The sequence below is a fragment of the Planococcus citri genome, chromosome 1, assembly GCF_950023065.1.
Source record: "Planococcus citri chromosome 1, ihPlaCitr1.1, whole genome shotgun sequence".
In the NCBI taxonomy this organism is placed as follows: domain Eukaryota; kingdom Metazoa; phylum Arthropoda; class Insecta; order Hemiptera; family Pseudococcidae; genus Planococcus; species Planococcus citri.
Genome location: NC_088677.1, coordinates 62739460 through 62764141, shown reverse-complemented (window position 1 = coordinate 62764141; position 24682 = coordinate 62739460). Strand labels below are relative to the sequence as shown.

At 32.2% G+C, this 24682-nt stretch overlaps 1 protein-coding gene across 3 annotated transcripts in view; it reads right to left on the bottom strand.

Moving 5' to 3' along the window:
- Positions 1-19709, bottom strand: part of LOC135833255 (leucine-rich repeat neuronal protein 1-like) — a 579754-nt gene extending 560045 nt beyond the window's left edge. For 2 of the 3 annotated variants that reach the window (XM_065346965.1, XM_065346964.1), the window contains exon 1: positions 19244-19708. The gene's annotated coding sequence lies outside the window, so the exon portion shown is untranslated. Of the gene's footprint in view, positions 1-19243 lie in introns of all 3 variants that reach the window. The other variant, XM_065346963.1, reaches the window with a different exon arrangement.
- Positions 19710-24682: the final 4973 nt, after the last annotated feature.

Genomic DNA, 24682 nt, shown 5'->3' with positions numbered 1-24682 from the left:
AATTTTAATTTCAACTAATTCAAGAAATGTTTCAAAAAGGCACTGAACCTTCATCATAAATTACAAGTTTGACCTAAAATCAGATTCTAGTCACTATACGTATTGTTCCGAATATAGCTTGAAAAAAAGCTATTATCGAAAATGATTTGATAAAAATAATTTGGAAATGATAATAATTGGAATTATTCGATGTATTGTGGAAAATTCCACAAGTGGATTGAAAATTTGAAGAAAAAATGGTACCATAAAAATGCAATTTGCAACACGAATATTAGAATGGATTGAAAAAAACATACTTATGCCTTAGATTTGGCTCAAATAATCCACAAAGTAAGTAGCTAACCTTGAGTTTGAAATCGTTCATACGAAATTTGAAAGCCCTAGATTGAAGGTGGAAGGTGTTAGGATCTCCAAAGTTGGAGTCACTTATGAAACAAAAGCACCGATTTATTACACAAACCATACCTAACTTTGCAAAGGAAATAGGGTTTGGATCTTTTTACCTACATGAGAGAGGTACAGAAACACAAACCGCATCTTTTTAGGAGGGTGTTCTATTTTCCACGTAACATGGGTTAACTACACTGGTACGATGCAGCCCCCCCCCCGAAATTCTACTTTGGAGACCCACAGCTTTAGTCAATTTGAAATGTGAGTTTCAAATTTCGTAGAAGAATTTTTCTGAACTAGGTATCTACGTAATTTTACTTACAATTGTTTTTTGTCATCATGTATCATCATATTTTCGACAACTTAAATGGAGAACAATGACTTATCCAATAGAATTGCTTAAAAAGAAAGTTGATTGAACATTTCACCTATTTGTCCGATTAAAAGACTTGTTGAAATAAAAGTTTGAACTTCTAAGGAAGGATATAAATTTATACTAAGTAATAATCGAACGTTGCAAAATACAGATCATCTACCTAAGACAATTCAGTAGAACATGCCCAAGTCATAGTCGGTGAAACGACTAATTTTTTGGAATCCATATCTACGAATAATACAATCGTGAAGTCAGTATCATCTTCACTGATACTGCACTCAAATGTTTTATTCGTATCCCAAGAGGATCCATTATGCGACACCTGAATATACCAATAATCTTCATCGTCGTCGGTGGTCAATCCAACTTCGTAGTCGAATTGGTAAACTGGAGAAAACCCATGCGCTTTGATTGAAATATTGTACAATACCAGTGCGGATGATTTTGTCGGATCGTTGTTAATCAGATGGGAAACTTTATCCACGATCAAATCGTTATTCCATTTGTTGAAAATCTGAAAGTATGCGGTCTTCATTCTGCAATCGTCGTCGTCGCCTTTTGCATTATATTGAATTACCGCAATGATCAACAAAACAATAGCTACGCGAATCGACATACTCGTAAATAGGTATAAAATTTGAATTAGGTAGGTAGGTACCTATGAGTACTTATTTCAAGATGTGAAATTTTTTTATTTCGGTATTTCACCGAAGAACAACACTAGACTTCGAATTAGTACAATCTAACTGACGAAATTCCTTATCTTGTCTTTATTTTTATAAAAAATTTAGCACGTTACCTTGATGCTTAAGTACCTTACCCTCCTGAACTTCCGCAGTTTCAATTTTAAAATGACCAAGAAATGTTTCGTAGAAAAACCCTGTACTTTTATCAGTAGATTACTTGAGTAAGTTTGGGTACAAATTCCTTAAAAAACAGATTTCAAGTAAACTTCGAACCTCAATAGTTGATAGGTATTAATATTTCCGCTCAAACCCATCGACCATCACTTTTTTTTCAAAGTCGTGATTTAAAAAAATTGTCAAAAAATCTTCTGTCTGATAAGTGAGCATCAATACATTCATCATAGAATCGATTACGATAAAGAACCTATTTTATGAAAATGAATTCTCCTATCGTAATCGATTCTATGATGAATGTTTTGATGCTCAACTCGTAGCTACTCTTCTTATCAGACAGAATGTTCAACTATTTTTGTAAATCGTGACTTTGAAAAAAAAATGATGAATTTTAGCGAGTTCTAAAATTCACTCATCTGTTTACAAGAGCCTGGGTAGTGGGTACCCATAGAGCAGCTGCCTAAATGAAAAATTGAGATCTTACAGAGATTCAAATTTTTCAAAATGGTTCAAAAATTACTTACTTCATAAATTAATGACAAATGAAGTAACTATCTAGTTACTGTTATTCTAAAAAACATAAGTATTTCTGACCACAATTTTGAATTTCAATCAGATTTAGGAGGTTCAATTTTGACAAAGGCAAGAATAATGGCACTTTTCAACAACAACAAAAATGACATAAACTCTCGAAATGTGCGATTGAACAACACTACAACTCTGAAAATCGTATATTCAACCCATATTCCAATTATCGACGCATTTTTGGAGCCACTTTCGACGTGAATGAGAAAAGGTGTATTTTTTAACCTGATTTTTTTCCAAAAAAAAAAATCCTAAAATTTCGAAATACTTATCCAATTGATCACTTGAGCTGTTACAATCATATTCTCTCTATTATCGAATTTTGAAGACCATATTTAACATGATCTAAAAATTAGTAGTATTTTTCGACATTTTTATAATTTTTTTGAATAATTTTTTGCCATAAAAAAATACCTAATATCTACCTATTATCTTCACTGACGTAAAAATAGAGCCTTTAAATATGATTGTAATTTAAATGTGACCAAGAAGTTGACATTTTTAGGATAATAATCTAGTCATTCAATTTTTGTTCTGTTCATGCCATTTTTAAATAATTTTGGAAATTTTAAAACCCTGTAAAATTTTTAATTTTTTGTATAAGCAGTTAACATTTTAATGAGAGGTACTTACTTTGTAGGTTTCCACGTTTTAGTAGAAAAACAGAGCAAAATCGATGATTGAAGGATCAACAAATTCCTTTGTTAATTTCTTACCGTACTTATCATGGTAAAACGAAGTAAGTATTACGTATGTGCAATACTAATACCAACGTAGAAATTGTTATTTTCAAAATCGTACACTTTTCCACTTCGATCAAAATTTTATTATTACATACTTCTGATTAAAATTCTACAAATAATTCCAAAAAAGCTCACTTTTTTAAATTTTTGGTTCGAGTGTGCAGTTTTGCCTGAGGTTTTGTTTTGGAAATTCTTGAAATGAGCTTTTGATCAAATGAAAACACATCAAGACATGTTCAATATCCAAGTTCAACTGATTTTCTGATTTTTATATTGTGTTAAAATTTTAATTGGGCTAGCTGTCTAGCAAAAGCTTATTGTAAATTAGCTCCATGCAAGATAAAAATTTTGAAAACGTCGAGTTAAGAAAATTTCTGCTAGATTAAAATTGGATTTGAAATGATGATTTTATTCTTCTTTGAACGACTCTTTTAAATCTATGGGTTCGAAAGTGTATCACTTTTGATTTATAAAAAGTGAAGAAATTTATATCATAGGAATTAAAATTTCGATCTTTTCCACCATAATTGAAAAAAATTTGAAAAAAAGAAAAGCAAAAAAAAAGTTACGAACAAATTTTTCAAAGTAGATGTCTACCGAAGTAGGTACATGTTTAATGAGTCAATTTTAGAATTTAAAAAAATCGAAATTCTGAAACGAGTTTTTTCGTTTGTCAAAAATTTTATGAATTTTCAAGTTCAAGTTCCCTCTGAAAGAACCGATAAGAGGGGAAACATAAACGAAAATAACTATCATCTTATCTGTTTGATTAAAACAAAAATTCTCGTTCAAATTAGTTCAAATAAAAAAACTTCACAGTCAAGCAAATAAATTTATAATAACTATCATCTTACTGTTCGATTAAAACAAAAATCCTCGTTCAAATTACTTAGTTCAAATAAAAAAATTTCAAAGTTAAGCAAATAAATTTATAAAATTATACGTATCTAAGTCACATACTCGCAAAATAATCAGGTAAGTAATAGGTATGTACAATTCACCACGATGGCGGCGATGTTGGGAATTGAGTGCTACATGACAGAGAATTCGGCAGAACGACTTGCAGTTGTTGCGGAGATAGATTCAAATTCAACATAACCGTAGAGTTATCAATATCGTCGGAAATATTACAATAGACGACATCTGTATCGCAAATGGATCCATTATGCACTACTCGGATATACCAATAATCACCATAAGCGTTCAATCCAAATTGGTAGTTGAAATCGTAAATAGAAGAATAACCACGCGCTTTGACTGGAATATCGAACAATGAAGTTCCATGGACATTTCTTGTATCGGCGTTGGGAAAATGAGAAACTCTTTCCACTATTAAATCTTCGGTCCAGTTGTTGAAAATCTGGAAGTGTCCAGTCTTAAATCCGGATTTGATTGGCATTTTCTCGGTTGTAGCTTCATCTGCATTGCATTGAATCAACGCGACGATCAAAACGATTGCGAAACCGAAACGGATCAACATGATTATAAAATTCAGAATCTGATAACGTTACTTTTACACTCGAATGTTTTCAATTTTAGTGTTTCACTACCTAGTAAAATATGTAAGTAGGTAGACAGTGTGAAAGTAAAAGTCACTAAACTTCGAACTGATTACTTAGTAAATGACAAACGTCTATGAATTCTCTTTATTTTTATAAGATTTTTATAAATGCCTGTATTCCTTAATGAATCGAACAATTAGATAGATAGGTACCTACATAATGCGCTTGATGTGATTTTAATGCAGCGTATCGTTTGATAATATTACACTTCCTACACGTGTAAAGATGCGTAATTTTAATTTCAATAAATTCGGGAAATGTTTCAAGAAGGCATTGAACTTTTACCATATGATTATGAGTCTGGCTTGAAATCTTTTTTCAACGAACGTGCTTATGCACTTTAATTGGTTGAAAAATTTATTTGTTTAAATTCTGAAATTTATTGTTTTTGAATAAGTAGATATTTGAAATTAAGGTTATTAGTCGAAGCCTTTGTGGAAATTCTTCATAGACTTTACGTTGCACTTATGAGTTTAGTGTGATTAATCGATCTAAGAGGACGATTTTTGTTATTTTATAACCTGGTTTGAGTATTAATTGCTATAGAATTTAAAATAGCGCACTTTATTTTAATGAAAGAAGCAGTCGGACGAGCGACGAATCACAATAAAGACGATCGATCTTTTCGAATATCTATACTTTTTAGGTATGAGTATGAATAATAAAGAGATAGATAATTTATTTTAAGCAATCTGTTACATAAGTAATTGTTCCAAATAACATAAAAATGGCTTGAATATTTGGTAATTATAAAAATAATAGAAAATTACGATGTAGGTACCTACGTATAAAAGATTTTGAAAACCATGTAGAAACTCAGTCATTGAAATAATTCAGTCTTCGATTTAAAAAAAAATAATAATTTAAAAAAAATATGAGTAGGTAATTGTAATTACTAATTAGACTTGAAAAGAGTCGAAATTCTTTAGGTGATACAACTTCCACTTCTTTGAAATCCATATATTCACAATTAACGAAACAGTGCCATTACGATCCTCTTAAGCAACATCGCAAATGAAGTTTCCTTTCGTATCCCAACTAGTTTCATTATGTGATACTCGAATGTATCAATTATCAAAAGCAGCCAGATACCCAGTTTCGTAGTCAAATTCAAAAACAGCTGCAGCATTTGGGCTCTTACTGGAATATCAAACAAAATATGTTATTCTACTATGTCCATCTCTCGCATCATTGTTAAGCAGATGAGTAAATTTAGCCACGATGAAATCTTCGTGCTAGTTGCTGACAAACTGTGAGGGTCCAACTTGATATCTACAGGAAGTGTAATCCACTCCATGATCTTCTGTATTGCCTTGATTTATCACGACAATCAAAACGATAGCAAAATGGATCAACATTATTGTGAAATTCAGGTAAAGTTATTTTTGATACACGTGTCGAATGTTTTTAATTTCGGCGTTTTAATAAAAAAGGTTGTGAAAATCATTACACTTTGAACTGATAAGTAACCGATGAATTTCTGGGTATTTTCGTAATTACTACTCAAGCACATATTACGAGCTTTAAATATCATTTTTAATGAATTGAACAATTATACATAGATGCGTGCATAGGCGATTGGTAAATTTTAATGTAGCGTATCACTAGATAATTAGGTACTCGTACCGTGTACTGCTTAAAGTGTAAAATTACACAAGTAAATTGAGGAAATGTTTCAAAAAAGTATTGAACTTTTATCCTAGATTATACGTTTGGCTTGAGATGTATGTAGTTCATATCTATTCACGATTGACGTACGCACGCTGGCTGAAAAATTAATTTAGAACAAATTTCGATTGAATAGGTATTCAAAGAGGATAAGTACATATGATGGATCGAATCGAAAAATAAGAAAATTGTCGAACTCGGTGTCTTTAATTCATTAGCAAAAATAATGTGTAATTTCGTTTTCATCATTTTATTTTTATTTTTGATCAAAACTAAAGATTAATGTGCCCCCCCCCCCACCAAGAATACTGAAATTCCTAGGTAAGAATTAGTTTGTTAAAAAACGGCTAAAAAAATGTATAGTGGGTACCTACTTTATGTAATTTTTTTGAACGCCCAAACAGTGGATTTCAACTACCTATCTATTGGGTTTGTCATGAAAAGTTGAGCCTTCAGATTGAACGTTTAACTTCGAGTTTTTTAAATTTGACTACTTATTTCAAATTTTTCAATGTAATAATATCTCACAAATAAATGTACCTACTCCAGCCGCAGTTGTGAAATAGTATAAGCTTTTGGAATTTGACAATTTTACAATAGGCAAATCACAATTAATGTTGGAAAATTTTGAAACCTCTCCATAACTTCCCTCGAGCTCAGTAAGAAAATGTAGGTACCTTAGTTACGTACCTATCTTATTGGTAAACTCAAAAAGGGATTATAATTTTTTCAGTTGAATAGGAGGATCTGGCACCATAAGTATACGTTCAAGTCAATTTGTAGTATTGTACATATGTAGATATCTTACGAATCTTGCTGTAGGTAGAGAGGTGCGTATTTACGGCAAACTGGTTATGCAAATTTATTAACATGATTACGAGACTTGAGTATAACCTAGAAATAAGTAGGTACCTACGTGATTTAGAGAGGAATGCTTTGAACTAAAAAAAAATTGATTCGTGTTGGTAGGTAAGTAGAAGTACCTTTACGAATAAATTGGAATAATTACTTACCCTCTCGCTTAACGCACTTCTTTCAATATTCATAGATTTTTTTTTGTTTTTATTTAGAGTAAGCCTCTAAATAAATAAGTAGTTATATGATGGTCTTTTAAATTAGGTACCTGTACCTACGAGTATGAATAAAATTGTTCAAAATATGTAGTTTGATAATTGATAAAATAATTAGTAATTATTTTGCACCAACATAATCAGAAATTCTGACTAGAAAAATGACTTGCAAAATTACAGTATTTAGATTCAAACTTGGATTCTTTTGAAAAAATAAAAATGCAATAAGCAAAAAAAAGTACATGAAGTTTTCTCTGCGAGAATTCTGAATTGAAAAAATATTAATCGAAAGAGCATGTAAATACATCACCAGCCAAAATTTTAGATGCCAAAGTACGTTTTTCGATTTTTGGTGAATTTTGAAAGTAAGTACATTTGTACCAAAAATGGGAAAACTTCAAAATTTCATCAAATTCACGTGGAAAGCTGAAATTTGGCATATGCCTCATTTTCGACCACACCTCCATCGATTGGTGACAGTTTCGAGCTGTTTTGAGTAGTTCATGGAGCCTTCAGCAGATTTTTAAAAGTTAAAATTCCCATAAAACGGATCCAATAAAGTTGGAAAACTGAAATCTTGTTTGTACTCGTACCCTAATTTCAACATTATAAGAGTAGATTTGGAGTAGGTAGTTTTAAATCGTTCTGAAAAGTCTACTGGCCGTATTTTGGAAATTTCAGTTTTTCAAAAAGTGTAAAAAAATGCTAAAGTTTATTCCAAAAGATTTTTTGATATTTTTAGAAAAAATATAATTTTTATTTCTGGAGGCTCTAGAACTGCTCGAAATTACCTTTAATCGACTCAATAAATGTTGAAATTAGAGCACACATGAAGTAAATTTCAGCATCACATTTCATTTGGTAAAATTGTGTAGAAATTTCAATTTTCAAAAATCTTTTGGAAGCTTTAGAATTACTCATGCTTAAAACAGTTCAGACCCGATTTCAAACGATTCGAGGGGGGGGGGGGGCAGATACTAAATTTCAATTTTTTAGATCAATTTACTCAAGTCATGTTTTCCTATTTCTGATCTATAGATTATTAAAAATTCACCAAAAATAAAAAAATGCACCTTACCATATGAAACGTTGGCTGTTGATGTATTTTTGTACGCTCTTTCGATTTAGCTTTCTCAGGTTCAACAATTTATATGCCAGTTGAGGTACTTCCTTTTGAGCACCAATTTTTTTCAAATGCGTACGTGGGATGAAAACAGTAGGCTTACCTACTATGTATTTGATACTTTTTTTCTTTTCTACAAGTATCTCAAACCTTAATTTTTGAAATACTTTATTTCACTTTCATTTTTTTTATTTTTAAAATTTTTATACATTTTTATTTGTGTTTTACGTATCTATTCAAGTTGTTTAAAACAAAAACAAAAAAAAATAAATAGGTAGGAGTTGTTACAAAATGCATTACTGTTTTTTCGTAGTGCGATTCAAGAAATTTTCAACCCTTTTACGGCATGAGGAGCTTGAGAGTTGAACATCAACTGAAAATAAATCTGTTTCATATTTTACAAAGCTTATTGCTTACCTCTACATACTTTTAATCTTGCATTCTAACGTATTTTATCAAAACGAAGCAAATACTCATATGTATACTTATTATGAACATCGAGCAATGTAAAAATTGTGATTTCAGAAATTCATTTTACTGATCAAAAAAACTTCAAATTTTTACTAAAACAATCACTTTTTGAAATAAAAAATCTTCGAAGTACCTAAGTAAATATTTAATGTCATACAAATATTTGCAAAATACATACAAATTACGACAACCGAGTCACACATGCCGAAGATTTTGGAGGTACGACTACTAATCTTTTGAAATTCATTTCCACAATCAACGATGTAGTCCCGTTACCATCGTCTTTGGTAATATTACAAACGAAGTTTTCTTTCGTGTGCCAATAGGAACCATTATGCGATACTCGAATATACCAATAGTCGTGATCAGCCATTAATCCAGTTTCGTAGTCGAATGTGTAAACAGGAGACGAGTCATGAGATTTGAGTGGAATATTGTACACTGTCGTTCCGTGTCCATTTAAGTCATCGTTATTAAGCAGATGAGATACTTTATCCACCATGAAATCTTCATGCCAGTAGTTGTAAAGCTTGAAGTGTCCGATCTTGTATTTTTTAAAGTTGTTGGTGTGGTCGATCTTGTCATCTTCTGCATTGCATTGAATTATCATCACCATTAAAACGATCGCTGAACGGATCAACATGATTGTAAAATTTGAATCAAGTTACTTTAGGTTTCAACTTTTTAAATTACCTACGATGTTTTATTAAAAATCACTGCGTAGGTACTCGTAAACCACTACACTTGTCGAATTGATAAGTAACTGAAAAACTTTTGGATATTCTAGTAACCTTCTTAAATCAAATGAGTGATTAGGTTCATGGGCATGGGCTATAAGTGTAATTAAATTAGCGTATGTTTTGATAATTATACTGCCTGCTCAATGTGAACTTACGCAATTTTATATTGATCAAAAGCTTCGAAATGGTGTCAAGAATACACTAAACTGACTAAACTGTAATCATCTGATTGTAAATGTGGCGTTAAATTTTGTTTCAAGGTACATATCAGTGATTTGGATATAAAATCAATTTTGTACCAATACCGAATCTTGAGCTGTATATGTTACCTATAAAACACGAGATATTAATAATTCTTCAGAATATTTTTTATTTCGAAAATGTTGTTCCCATATCTCTTCATCTTCAGCATACAATTCGTTCCAAAAATAAACTTGGCAAGTTTGTAGGTAAATGTTATACACAGAACAGAACATAATGATACCTTTTACGAAAGAGAAAAAATATAACAAACGTGTACAACTGTACATAAGCCTACAGTCAAATAAAAAAATACATCCAACATTTGAGCAAAAATTCTTCTAAAAAATGTAACTTTCATCTCGAATTAAATTTTTAAAAAAAACACTAAAAAAATATCAAAAGTTGGTAAATTGAACGATCCTTAAAGCAACGTTTGTGCTTTTTTTTCGCTGCACACAAAAAAGAGCACAGAGAGAGAGACTACCTTGCCGGTATTAAAGTTTGATAGAAACTAATTGAAAACAAGATCTAATGAAAAAGTTTTTAACGCTTTAATTACAAGGCAATCAATAGAAGGAGCAAGAATTAAGTTATCAACAACAAACCGTCGAACAGGCAGGAGAAAAAAAACAAAGTTAAATCTGACGGATTTGAGTAGGGAGAAAAAAGTTTTAAACAGAATGGACTTTCAATTTCTGGCCAAGCAAAAAGTTAACAAAGAATAATCTGAAATTGAAACAAACTGCGACCAAGCGATTTTCCACTGTCCAGAGAACATACCAGATAGAGTAAAAATACAAACACACCGAGATAGGCTAAGGCTATACGCACAACTTATCACGTGTTCAACATCGATATAAGTCTACTGCGGTATATACAGTATCACTTCCGTCAGATAATCCGTTTGTTACTTGTAAAAAGTTGAGTTCAAGTTTGATTTTAAGCCTTCTCGCAGAATTTCCAATTGTTTCTCATGTTTAAAAGTTTCGACGCGGATTATAATTTTTTTTATATTCGCTTCCCTTCCCCTATACCCTTTACCTCGCCTCATCGTCTTGGTCGTCGTATTTCCTGGGCGTATTCTCAGACAGACAACGCGAGTCAGTAAGTCGTGCACTCGAGATCACACACAAGTATTTTTCTTCTTCACTATTGCACAACACGAGAAATCTGGTATCTTTACTAAAGCAAACATCTCGATTTAGTTTGCAAATCGACGTAGAAATAGGTCTCGATACAGACGAAGTGTTTTTATTATAGTCGAGAATTTTCATTCACCTACATTATCGTTGGAATAAAAGTAAAAAGAAGCCGAGTCTCATAAGACATGGCTGCCGTGTGCGTTTTTACTGCATATACTTGTACGAGTACCTCCGTTATTACAGTACTGAGAATTGGATTTTGAAATAGTATAACACGCAGCAATCGTCATTCTCACCCTGTTTCTCGAATCATCGTCGGTATCACAATTCAAAATATTCCACACTTTCGCCCTTCCCAACCTCTCCACTCCTACGTTATTTCCTTTTCGCTTACGCATCTATGGTTCCTTTTATAACACACAGCCTTGCTATATACACACATCGACACCATTTACCCTTTTTACAAGCGACTTTCGACTTAGGAGCACTCAAAATACATCCGAGAATAGCAAAACAAACGCCATTTTTGTATTTCGAATTAACCAGCAATCTGGGCGAAATTTTTTCAGCCGGCTGTAGGCTGCATGAATCGATAAAAAATTATCAGAGCGAATTAACACCTTTATTTGTATGCGTTTAAAATGTTAATCTGCATTATGTAGAACGATGGACATACCTACCTATTTGTTTTTTTTTTGTATTGAACCTAAATGGCAGGTACTTATCTACAAAAAGCATTTACATTTTATGGATTGAATTTTTGATGTGGGTGTGTATTTTTTTTACGAATTCGATGTATTCTTGTTCTTAGTCTTTAATTTCTTTTCTTTCCTGTACCTACTTGTTAATATGCGAGATTCTTGAACTGCTTGGTGCCAGATATACAGCCAGTCAAATTAAAAAGTAGGTATATGTATATATTTTAATATTCCTGGCTTGGCCTCTATGACCAAACCAATTACAAATAATTAGTCAATTTTTTAATTTTTTACAATATTTTGAAAATTTAAAAGTCACATTTTCAAACGAAAAATATCCATCATTTTCAGTGAAAGTGTAATGTAGCATTGGGGTGCGTTGGAGTGAAAAAATGACTACCCTAAAAAATGTTGATCACCCTAGCTGACACAGAGCAGTTCCAGGCCTCCTCAAAGTAGAGTTTATTTTTGATAGAAAAAAAAAAAAACAAAGTGACTGGTCACCCCACCCTCAAAAAATGTAATTTGATTATCCGAACCTCCCTGATTCGTTGCATGGCTTTAAAATGCAATACCACTGAAGTCTTCTAAAAGAGCCTTCAAGACGTTGGATCACGAAAAGTCGATTTCTTACCAATTTCATGGTGTTTCTCAGCCATTAAGAGGGGGGGGAGGAGGGAGGCTAATGCAGCGTTTGCATCTTGTAAGTTGAAATATCCAGATTTTACATTTCGTTCAAATGATCCAAATTCATTTTTTTGGTTTGATTTTTTCAAAAATATGTACCCACTAAAATTAGATGAAAAATAATCATACTTAAATTTTGAACATTTCATCAGAATGATTGTAAAAATGCGTTTATGGGGATATTTTGACTTGCTGAGCACGATTCTAGCATTAGGGTTTCCCAAAATATAAATTCAATGGTTGAAAACTGCCATGAAAGTTGCGAGGAATCGACAACTTTTCGATCTCTGAACCTTCATGTAGATGGAGGGGGGGGGGGGGTTAAAATGATATTTAATTTCAAAGTCACATGGTCAAAGAAGTTCGGAAATTCAAATCGTACCTTTTCAGGGAAGAGGGATCGAGGTTCTGCACAAGTGACAGTACCCAAAAATGGCAATAAGAACCAACTTTTTTCAAAAATGACCCTATTTTTAGGACCCTTGGTTCAGCTTTGTTAAAGGGCTCCACATTTTTCTGGGTAGTTCCTCACAAAAGTACTTAAATTGATCTCAAAAATACGATTTTAAGAATTTCTCGTTTGGTAACTTGAAATTTTTTACCAGATTTTAATTTTTTCTCAAGTTTTTAAAATGTGATCGCGAATCTGTGTAAATTGATATTTTTTTTCCATTGAAGAACACTTCAATATCACTGAATATGTTGGAATAATTAGGCTTAATTTAAAAAAATAATTTTAAATACATTCAGAATTGTAAAAATCAGAAAAACAGAAAAAAATGACCAAGGCCTCTTTTCCATGGAACCCCTCATTTATAGCATTTTTAAATTTTAAATTTCGTCAGAGAATTACACTTCCTGAAGGTATCCAACTAGAATTTTCTGAAATGAAAGATTTCAAGGTTGATCATCTCGAAAAGAATAAAAATCTAATGTTCAGCTGCACAAATCAATAAAATACCACACTAGCTCGTAGCTCTAATTTTTAGTGCTTGAGCAGTTTCCCGAATTTTAGAGAATTAAATTTTAGGGCAAAAGTGAATTAAATCGAAATTTTATTCAACTGATTTGTGAGCTAAAAATGGGAAATTTTTTGAAAAAGGGGTATTGAGATGGGTTAAACGGGTCCTCAAATGCACCATTCGTGTTTTTTTTCAAATTGGGGTTCCTGAAAATTTATGGCATTTTTTCGAAAATTTCCGCGATTTGGATAGAAACTATGCTTGTAAACCATCTAAGTATTGAAATGCATTGAAATTTTGCATGAGCTAAAAAATGGCAATGATTTTTTCGCAGGTCGTAAGGATACTTTGTTCTGTTGAAATCCCAAAAATTCACCAAAAAACTCCAAATTTTTGAGTGGGATCATTTCAGTTTTGAAGTCGAAGTTGGAAATGCCCTTATTTTTGAGTTTTAGAAGCAATCTTAAGCTAGATCAAATGCGTGAATATGTTTTATCAGAATTTCAAAAATACATAAAAACGATCACCATTTTTTAGAATAAAAATTTTTGTTCCCAGACTAACGGAAAAAATTATCGATATTTTTGAGTTGAGCACTAAATTTTGATTGGTCACAAGGATATCCTGCTTGAAATAGTTAAATATTTTTACATGCTCTTCTGATAAAAATTTAATTTTTAGATGCCATCGAGATATCTCCTCGTACTTTCAGGACCCATTTTATACATAAAACATTGAGTTAACCATCCAATAATCATCAAGTTAATCGTGAATAACTGAAACATTTCAGACTAACGATAGATCCACTAAAATATAATCATCTGCTTCAACATCCTTGTACAACTTTTTTTCTCCCAAATACGATTACGTCGAGATAGACACACTTATCGAAAAAAAAAGAAAAAAAAGAAAGGAAAGTAATAACATTAATGAGGATGGATATAAAAAGAAGTCTTTATAGGCAGTTCTTTTTTCTCTGCCTGCCAAACAATATAATTAAACTTCACAGCTTCTGTATCCAACAAAGTTTTATTTTTTTCAAAATATTTATACCTAACTTAATTGAAGGCTATAAAATTCAGTGTATTCGAAAAAAAAAGTTTTATTCAGTCAAGAATTTGAAATCTGCTCCAAGTTTTTCAAAAGTATTTTCCCATCAACTACGTAGACTGTTTTATCACACCTTATTCATCCTTCTGAAAATATATTCGTATAAGACGACGAGACGAGAGACGTTACTTCGGAGAATTTTTAATAGGAAAAATTTCACACAAGAAGGATGGGTACACCATCGTATCAAACCAGGCTAAAATTATTATTAAAAAGTTAAAAATGGTAAAATATGTATTACCAGTGAAAAGTTATAGCACGTTGCATAAATACATAGTTGACTTGTTAGAACAAAAAAATATAATGCGAGAAGGCGTTATAAAATGGAAAAAACGTGAAAATTTATTGACAGGGGTTTTAATAATGGAAGCTGTATGCCGGAAGGGTTGAAATTTTGGTTGTTTTCCAAAAATTGATCTCAAAGGATACATATACGTATAATACATAAGTATTCATATATTCTACGTGTGCATTTCGCAGCCTCGACTCGACTCCCTTGTATTGTATCTAAATCGAAAGTTGAAAATAGTTCGTATATTATGATCCCGAATCGACGAATCGCCTATAACGAAAATAAATTCTCTATAGTTTTTTGCACTCTGAACCATCGTACTGTGTTTTTTTTCCTTTTCATTCCCAGGCTAATTTTGAATATTCTCCATACCCATACGAGTATAGTTTATAGGTACACGATAATGGAACTTTTTGCCCTTAGGATTTTATACACACGTTTTGAATACTTACCTACTGGTAAATCCTGGAGCATTTCGGTATATTTTTCCAACACCCTCGAAGGTCTTACTTTAGTAATTGGACGATCGTTAATCACCCATATTCGTTGTCGAGAAACGTAAATTACGATGAGAATATCTTTAAGGGTTCATATACAAAACACAACTGATTCGCGTGCATGTTAATGGCTTCGAATTTTACCTCGGTTACTCGAATAATTTACTTTAGCCGAATCTGCATATAATCGTGAAATCAATTTGTTATTAACGAGCTTCTAGTTTAGATAAAGCAATGAACACGTTTCCGTTGTGCGGGCGAAGCTGCGATACATGTGACTTGAATTTATACCTTGCTTTTAAATCTGTTTACCTTGCAAATTAGTTATTCGGTCACCTGAGTTTTCTTGCTTATTCTCCCTTTTCTTTTCTTTTCTTTTTTCAAAATAGAGATACAGATTCGTCCACGATATAATTATAACTTGCGTATAAAAATGCTCGCTGTGTATTATGTAAATCAACTCCCCTTTAATGAACGCTATTAAAAAGTGAACGTAATAAGAAAACTGGTCCCTGAGGATTTTTTTGGGTGCTTTTGCGTATTTATTTGCATAATTTAATTAGACAAACTTTTTTTTTTGGTTGAAATGTTTACGAGGTTTGTTGATGATTTTTCCCCGAGTCCAACTTCGACCATGGATAAGTTTTTTTGTCCAAATTATGGTAAATCTCATTAAATTTCATTATATACCTACACGAATTTATTTAGGTATTTTAGTCGCGAATGCACAAGTTTTTCAAAGCTTCGTGACCGTGAATTTTTTTCGGCATTTTAACGAGGTGTCTGTGTTTTAGGGATGTTTAAATGATGAAAAGTCTGAATAAGAGAATTACAGAGTTTGGAGGGGGACAAAACAATTCTTAGTGAATTATCGAAAGTTTGTCGTTTTGGAGGATACCCACCAAGTTGAGACATTTATTTGGCTATTTGAAAGTTTTCCATGTTGATTAACTGGTATTCATACATATTTTATTCAACTTGAATTTGGTACCTACTTTTAAAAAAATTAGAAAGGTACGTTTTATTTTTCATCAATGTCCTTAGTCAACAATTAGGAAAATCATTGAATTTGTCATTTTAAGAAAAAAATTGATAGAAAATATAGTAACATAACTTAACAAATAAGTAATTCAGATAGGGACCTACAAGCTTCTTCCTAAAAGCTTATTTTCACATTATAATGTTCTTTTTTTCTCATTAAATTGTAGAATTTTTGACATTTAAAAAAAATCATTCAAAAAAACTATCTGTAATGAAAAGCAATTGTTACAATTTCCATTCAATTTCATGTCAACAATAAAAATCATCATTTTAATAATTTTTATATCAATTTGAAGAATTCTTCGAGTATTTTCAGAGCTATCGAGAAGGGAAGCAAAGAAGAGGTCGGGTCGTGGAGGTATTTGACTTTCAAAATTCATCAATTTATGTTTAACAATTTTTTCATAAATTGATTCATTTTAGAGGGGTGCAAAATGAAATTTTCACTGGGCTCGAATGGGCTCTCAACGACTCCTGCACATTTTGAATATTTAATTTTATATTTTTCAAAAACTATTTTTATGCCAATTTAAAAGGTTTTCTTGCATTCAAAATGATTTTTGTTGCAGTTTCGGTTACTTTTCAAACCTACAGCAAATTTTTGCAATATTTTGAACATGTTTTTGTGATGTTCATCTTTATTCAATTTTGTATTTTATTCCATTTTCGCGACCTTTCTACAAATTCTATGTTATTTTCAACAGTTTTTCGTCGTTTTAACAAATTTTTCTCTCACTTCAAAATTTTTTCGTTTTACTTTCTTTGATTGTGCAGATATGTTATGAATTTTCACAATATCTTCAATATTGTTCAAGTTAACTCAGCGAAGTTTTTCACATTTCAAATCGACTTTTGAGCTACATATTTTTTCAATTTTTTCCTCAAGTTGAATTTCAATTGGGAACATGAAATTATCAGCTTTTTTCATTTTTTTTATACCAAATTTCAAACAATTTTTTATAATCTTTACTACTCTTCGTCAATTTTTATGTCTTTGCAAATTTTATCATTTTGAAATTGATTAATTAATTGATCTGAAATGCGTAATTTTTGAGATATATTTCATGAATTTTTACGAAATTCAATGATGTGTTGCTACGTGTAATTAGATTCTCATCCCCACTTTTTCGAACTTGTAAAATGGTTTTTTTTCCTGGGGGGGGGGGATGTTTATAATTACAGGATCGCTCTATTGGTAATTTTTCAAAATAAACTTCATAAAAGCCTTTTAAATTTCAAAATATTGTGCTCATTTTTATCATCATTTCTATCAATATTTCGAATGAGAAAAACCAACTCTGTCAGTTTTTGTTTCAATTATCTACCTTTTTTTTTCAATATCATTTTTCTACTCTTTTATTGAATTGAATTTTTTTGAATTAAAAAATTCATCTAAAAACGCTCAACAGCTTTTTGCTGGTACCATTTTTCCACTTCTTCCAATTTTTCTTTGAAGATCTCAAAAGAATAAAAATAAAGTAGGTAGGGCTTTTATGGTAAAAAATTCAAAATTTCAATTTTTTCTGGACATTTATTGAAATTTTTACGTTCTCATCGCGTTTTATTTCTATATTTTGATTTCAATTGTTTTTCCGGAAACTTGATAAATTCCTTCTGCATTTTGAAAAAAAATTTACTTACCTAATTTTATTCTACTTTTATAGCTTTCTTCTAAATTTTAACGTAATTTTCATAGCTTTTTCATCTTTTTAATGAATTTTTCCATGTTTTTCAACGGTTTTCTAATACTTCAATCAATTTTTGGAGTATTTTTTAAAAATTTTATTCAAGTTAAATTTCTTTTTTTAAAATTTTTTTTTTTTGAAAATTCAATTATTGAGTGACTTTTAGATTTTACGACCGCTTATCACTTTTTATGATTTTAAAATAAGCTAATTACCTAAACACAAGATCTGAAGCACCTACATATAATTTTAAAGATTTATGTTTCATGAATTTTGACGAGATTCAACGATGTCTTACTCGTACTTTATTGGAATCATAACGAATTTTATTGAACTTTTAAAATTTAAGGGATACTTTGTTCTTTGAATATTTGACTCTTTTTTACTGCAATTTCATCACTTTTTGATGAAAAATTCTATACTAGTGTTTGATACATTTTTTAATTTTTCTTAATTTTTTGTTTTTTAAAATCTTTTACGCCTGCTGATTTTTCAGTTTCTTCCAGTTCCCTGAAAAAATGAGTGCATGTTCAGCTTTCCAAATTGTTCAATAAAAATTTGGCGCATCTCCTTTAGTATTTTAATTTTCATCAGCAGTTTCCAGACTTTTTATAATAAAAATTTGTTTATTCCTATTTTAAAGATTTCTCCGAAATTTCTATGAATAGATAGAGGGAAAATTTACTGATTCTTTCACCACTGGCAATGTATGTATTTAATAACACTTTCTTCAATGTTCCATACTTTCTATTTCAATCACATTTCTTTGAAAAATATTTCAAGCAAGATACACATAAAGTTTACATTTCAAAATTCTATCACTTTCCTTACAATATTACTTGCTTCAGCTGAAAAATTTCATCTTTGAGCTCACATATTCATATTAGATATACCTAGTGACCCTACTTCGATACCTACTTTTTGATTAAGATTGCCTTTTTGAGACGAATTGAAAAATATAGAAATGATTATCAAAATATTGATAAAAATAACATAGGTATAATAGATACTCGTTGGTACTGATACACCTATCAATTGTGAAATCAGTTCATGGTAAATATAAATTGTACCCTTTTGACGTATGAATTGTAGTATCTCTATCTACCCTGCCGAATCTTTCACGTTCTAACCTGTTACAGCTGATAAGCCGGCAATCAGCTGTTGTCACGCGAATGTAAACATTTCGTTCAACACTCTTGCTTACAGGTCTTTTCCTTTCTTTCTAACAATTTTCGACTTAATATTAATGAAAATTTCACCCATTCCAGATTAAAATTATTAAACATTTTCTCACTTACCTTCAATTTCACAGCGAATTTCCAAACGTCCAGCGATGCTTAGTGAACGAACCGAACACAATGTTTATTTACAATACAAATAAAGTTTTTAAAGTTCACTCGAATAAGAAATCGATTATTCATCAAAAGTATCAATTTAATAATGGATTTAAAAAAATTCAAACATATTTGACACGTGAATATTACAGGGAAAAAAAATGTTTTGATTCAGTTGAAAAATACTACCAACATAACGTACGCGATGAAATTATTATAGGTACAAAATAAACAACGCACTCGTACCTACGTGGTATTAGCCAAATTATACCATGACCAATTAAATTCGTAAACGCGAATATTGTACATACAATTACCTCGTTGATTTAGAAAATTACGTAAAAACGAAATTTGGCGCGATGTTTTCGAGCCGGCGAATACACGTTCGAGAGCAGCAGTGCATATAAACAGTACTAAAATCGTCAAGTTAACATTTAACTCGTAGGGATGAAAACGGGAAAGCTCAGCTTCTGTTTCCGAATTCAAAGATTGCGAAAAGAAAATTTAGAATGGCGCAGGCGTCGGAATTTCAATTAAGGTATCCTCGTTGTGTTTTTTTACGAGAAATTTTTTTCACGGGAATGTGACGAAGATGCATTGGAATGGAAATTTCAGCAAAAAAAAAATCATGTACCGATATAGTTATCGTAAAATGAGTAGGAACTTTTTATTAGACCAAAGTGTTCGGAAAACATGCAACGATTAATATAAGTTTAATTGAGGAACAGATGACGATTCACCCTTTACGATTGCAATAAAACGAGTAAATTCAGCCGTATGATTTTATATTGAATTTTAACCGCTATTAAAAAGCTATTAAGTTACGATTGCACGTTTGGTTGGTATGGGTGCGAGTGTGAAGGACTCGATATGGCATGGGGACGTTTTTTTTTACAAGTAGCAAAGCTGTTTTTTGATATCAGAGAGTTAATGTGATTTCTGTGCTCGGAGGTCGCGGAGAACTTAATGAATTATAGAATGAAAAGTTTAAATTACTTCGAAGGGTAGGTGACGATTTTGCAACACGAAATGCTAAATAAATACATCGAGTCTTTTACGATGTGGTAAAGTGTTGTGGAATTTTTTCTCATCTATACAATTTCCCAACTGGTAAATCGACGTGGTTTCGTGGTAATTTTCATGAGCGAGAATTTCCACCAAGGGTCTTGCGGTATTTACAATTTTTTATTTTTTGTTAGCTTTTGAATTTTTGGTTTACGGGAAATCGAACGTTTTTTTTGTTTTTTTTTCCTATGATGTTTTTATAGTTTATTTGCAGGGTGTTTCAGACTTCAATCGAACGTCTATGTAGTTCATTACCTTTCCCTCGATGATGCTGCAACCCAGATTGCAGTGTAGTGTGATTGTAGACGGACTGAGTAGAATTTCAAATTCAACAGTGTCAATAGAACGTTCAAGACATTCTTATATCAAAATTCAAATAGGTAGCTTGCTTAATTCTTTTACTTGTCCGAATTCTTCGATACTGCAATAAAATTCAATGTACGAATATATTTTAACAAACCGTACTTGTCAATTCAGTGAGCTTTTCTGGACGTGAAAGGGAAAAAATGCACCTAGATGGATTTAAAAGTTTTGAAAGTCAAATGGTGGTATGAATTTGAAAAGTAAAACAACATGGACGTTTCATGTAACAGATTGTAGTGAAAAATTTACCAGCTCAAATGCCCCCCCCCCCCAAAAAAATGAATAACCAAAATTCCAGATGCCAAAGTTCATTTTTAGCCAAATTTTTGTAATTTGATTTCTGGTGCATTTTTGAAATAAAATCCTCCAAATCACGAGATTCCATTCTGATTTTTGGAGTTAGTATGACCTCCAAATTTCCGAATTTTCAATCAATTTTTGAATCTATCGTGACTTTCAAATCACTAAAGTACATAGAAATAATTTTTCGGAATTCATATGGAAATTTTTGGAGATTCCATGGTCTCCAAAGAATGAAATCAAATCAATTTTTGGAGTTCGCAAGGCTTCTAAATTACGAAATTTCAAAGACAGTTAGACAGACGACCTTGGGAAGCTAGCGAGGTAGGTCAGTGACCTTAAGAGTCCCGACACGCTGCATCCTTCAAGATTATTTTCACAGATTTCAGATTTTGGCTGTATTGGTAGGGCTACCATTTCACTAGCCCTACCCGAAGATTTGTTTAAAAATTGAGTGGGGGGAGAGGGAAGTGCTTTAACGTCGACACTGAGTGCTATTTAACAGCTCTATCGACCTTCCATTCTTTAACACAATTTTTGCTCATTTCAGCTGCATAGGTAAGGCTATCATTTCGCCAGCCCAACCAATTTTTTTTTAATGGAGAATGAGGGCTGCTCTAACGTTCGGACTGTATGCTCTAATTTGCTCCAACGATTCTCCATCACTTCAAGAGCCCTCCTTCCCTTTTTGAAACTGGTAGTGCCGGCGAAATGTAAGATTATTTCTGTAAAAAAAAAGTGTTTTTGTCATTTTTCCTTTTTGGGTATTATTATCAGAGTAGAACCCTGATCATCCACCTGAAGAGGTGCGATTTGATTTTCTCAAACTCTGCGACCCTTTGGCTTTGAAATTCGGCTCCACTTTTAGTTTTCTACGAGCAGCTTGAAGATATACACATGTGAATTGCAAATACTTCGATTTCTCATCAAATTAATACTGTTTTCACCATCAAAAATTCTTTTTTCGAGAAAGCAGTACTATTTAGATTCAATGTCAGGAGGCTAAAACACCTCGATAAACGTATTTTTTGGTGAAAAGTGTCATGAAATTGGCCAAGAAATAGAAATGTTTTCGATCCACCATTCTACGTATGTACGTCGTTCAATGCAGAGTACTAAAGTGACGATGAATTCGAAGTCAATATGTCAGGAAGGTTCAGAAATTCAAATCTTATACGTATTCTTTTTTCGGCCGGGGGGGGGGGGGAGTTCGGAGTTCTGCACAGGTGTCAGAAACACGTTTTCCCCCTTCAAGAATGACCTAGTTTTGAGGACTCTAGACTCATTGTCAGATCTTTGAAAGACTATGGGGCTGAAATTTCTCTAGATAGGTACATCTAGCTTCATATTTTTACATAAATTCGAATCGCATAAAAATGTTCACAACTTACTCGACACAAAAATTAAAATTACGAGCCAGCAGAACGACGTAAGAAGATGGAGGAAACAGCGAACAAAGCTCGTACCTATAAGGGAAGCATCGCCTTACGTAATACATATATGAAATTTGAAGCTATGATTTTGTCGAATAGGCTACATTTGGAATCGAATTTTCGTTACAGACCCTTTTGCAGCATTTCCATTTGAGTAATTGAACGGTGCTGAGTGAAGGAAGGCGAAGGCCAACCCTTGGCTAATCAAAATAATGAATTTCATATTTGTATACTTGGAACTGATTAAAAAGCTAACGTAAACATTCGAGTAATTTTTCGTAGAAATATTTAATTAGCAAAAGAGGCAGCCCACTGCGTATACAATCACGCATCTGTTTACGTTGCATTTGGCCGCCGAATATGTGTTCTATGTATTTGAATATAAGTCTAGCGTATAGATGTAATATTTTCGAGGAAATTCACGTCGTTGTGAAAAGGAGCTGTTGATGCTGTAGGTACACATGAATATATTTAGGAAACGTTAAAAAGAACGCGAAAATGAAGATGAGCTGCAGGTCGAGATGAGGTACACATTTACGAGTATACGTATAGGATTAGTTGTAGGTAGGTACAAAGCTACACACTATATTTCATTTCGAGAAGATTTTTTTCTCGAATACAATGCTGAATTTATAAAAATGTATTTTCCTAAGTGACAGATGTAGAATAGGATTTCGTAGAAGAAGAATATCTAAACGTATAAATGCAGCAAGCTTGATGGATGAAAAACCTACATAATATCTATGTATAGGTACACGTGAAATTAAACACTGTCTGCGAATTATTTACAAGTGCATAAGTATCACTATGAATGTATTCGGATTCATGAAACGAATAAATACACAAGCATTATAGGATGGATTAAGAATTGATGTACGTTGGTGTATAGTTTTTGAAACAAGCCAGGGGCGTTCTGGATGAACGAGCGTTTTGTGAACAATAAAAAGTAATGAAAGGTATCCCTGCTTTGGCGAATACGGTGGTGGTCATTCGAAGCAATGCAATTTTCGCACTGTGTGCCTATGCAGCGGAACGCAATTAACGGCTGGATCCGCAATGAGAGCCATTAACGTAGAAAGGCTTGTTGGAATTTTATTTTGTCGTAGTTAGCTTAAAATATCGCCTATGATGAGCGAATTTTATGTTTGATTTATTCGATGCGGTGGTATTATGATGGATTATTTTTCGTAAAATGTTTCGTAATGTGAATTACTCGCGCACAAGTATTCAGGGGTGTGGCTATATCGGTGCGCTCAAGTAGGTTTTTAATTTGTTTCGTAAAACGATTGATATTAAAAATGATCAAGTTGTAGAGGGGCTGGTGAAAAAAAGGGAGAGTTGAATAGAGATTTGATTTAATTTAATTTTTTTTTGACACTCGTTCTCGAACGTCTGTTGGAGACCGAGTTGAATGTGAAATTCATTTTTATTACGTTATTTTTTCAAGTTCATTGCTCAAGAATTGATTTTTTGAAATTATTAAACATAGTAAAATAGTCATCATTTCATATTTTTTTGACAAGGGATGGGAGCTTTTTCCTCTTCTTTTTTTACGATTTCTGTCCCAAAGAATCACAACGAATAAAACATGTGTCATGCTAATATCCTCCTCCCTCCCTCGTAACCTATTCTAGACTACATAATTATTTTGAAAATAAATTTTAAAAATTATAAAAATGAGATGTAACATGTTGATTTTCACCAATTCAAGGTCATTGCCAAAGGTCGAATAACTATTTTCTTTTCCAATTTAACCTCTCACTCTTCCCTCATTTATTTCCTTCTGATTCATTATCAAACATTTCCTCTAAAAACTCCCTCTACACCCAAATAAAAATTCACCATCTCCAAAAATACACCAGTCAAAACAACCAACAACCTTGCCCTTCGGCCTTCACCTCACCGTCTCACTTGCACACGTTTGCATTCCATGCACCAGCACCCCCAGCAACACCATCATCAAGAACTAGCCACTAAAATTCTTGATTCTTTCGACTCATCTCGTCGGAAGGGCAACTCTTAAGAGTTTCACCAAACTTTACCTAACTACCGGTCGTTATTCTCTGCTAAAACAATAAAACTACACGTCATTAAAAATAAATTGCCGGTAAATTCACGAGTCCGCAAAGTTCTTATACTTCTTTACACGATGACAATCCGGCTAACCCGGGCGAAGAATAAGTTTGAGAAAAGGTAATTTGAAAACGCGCGACCGTTTCGTTAAGCACCTGCTTAGCTTCGT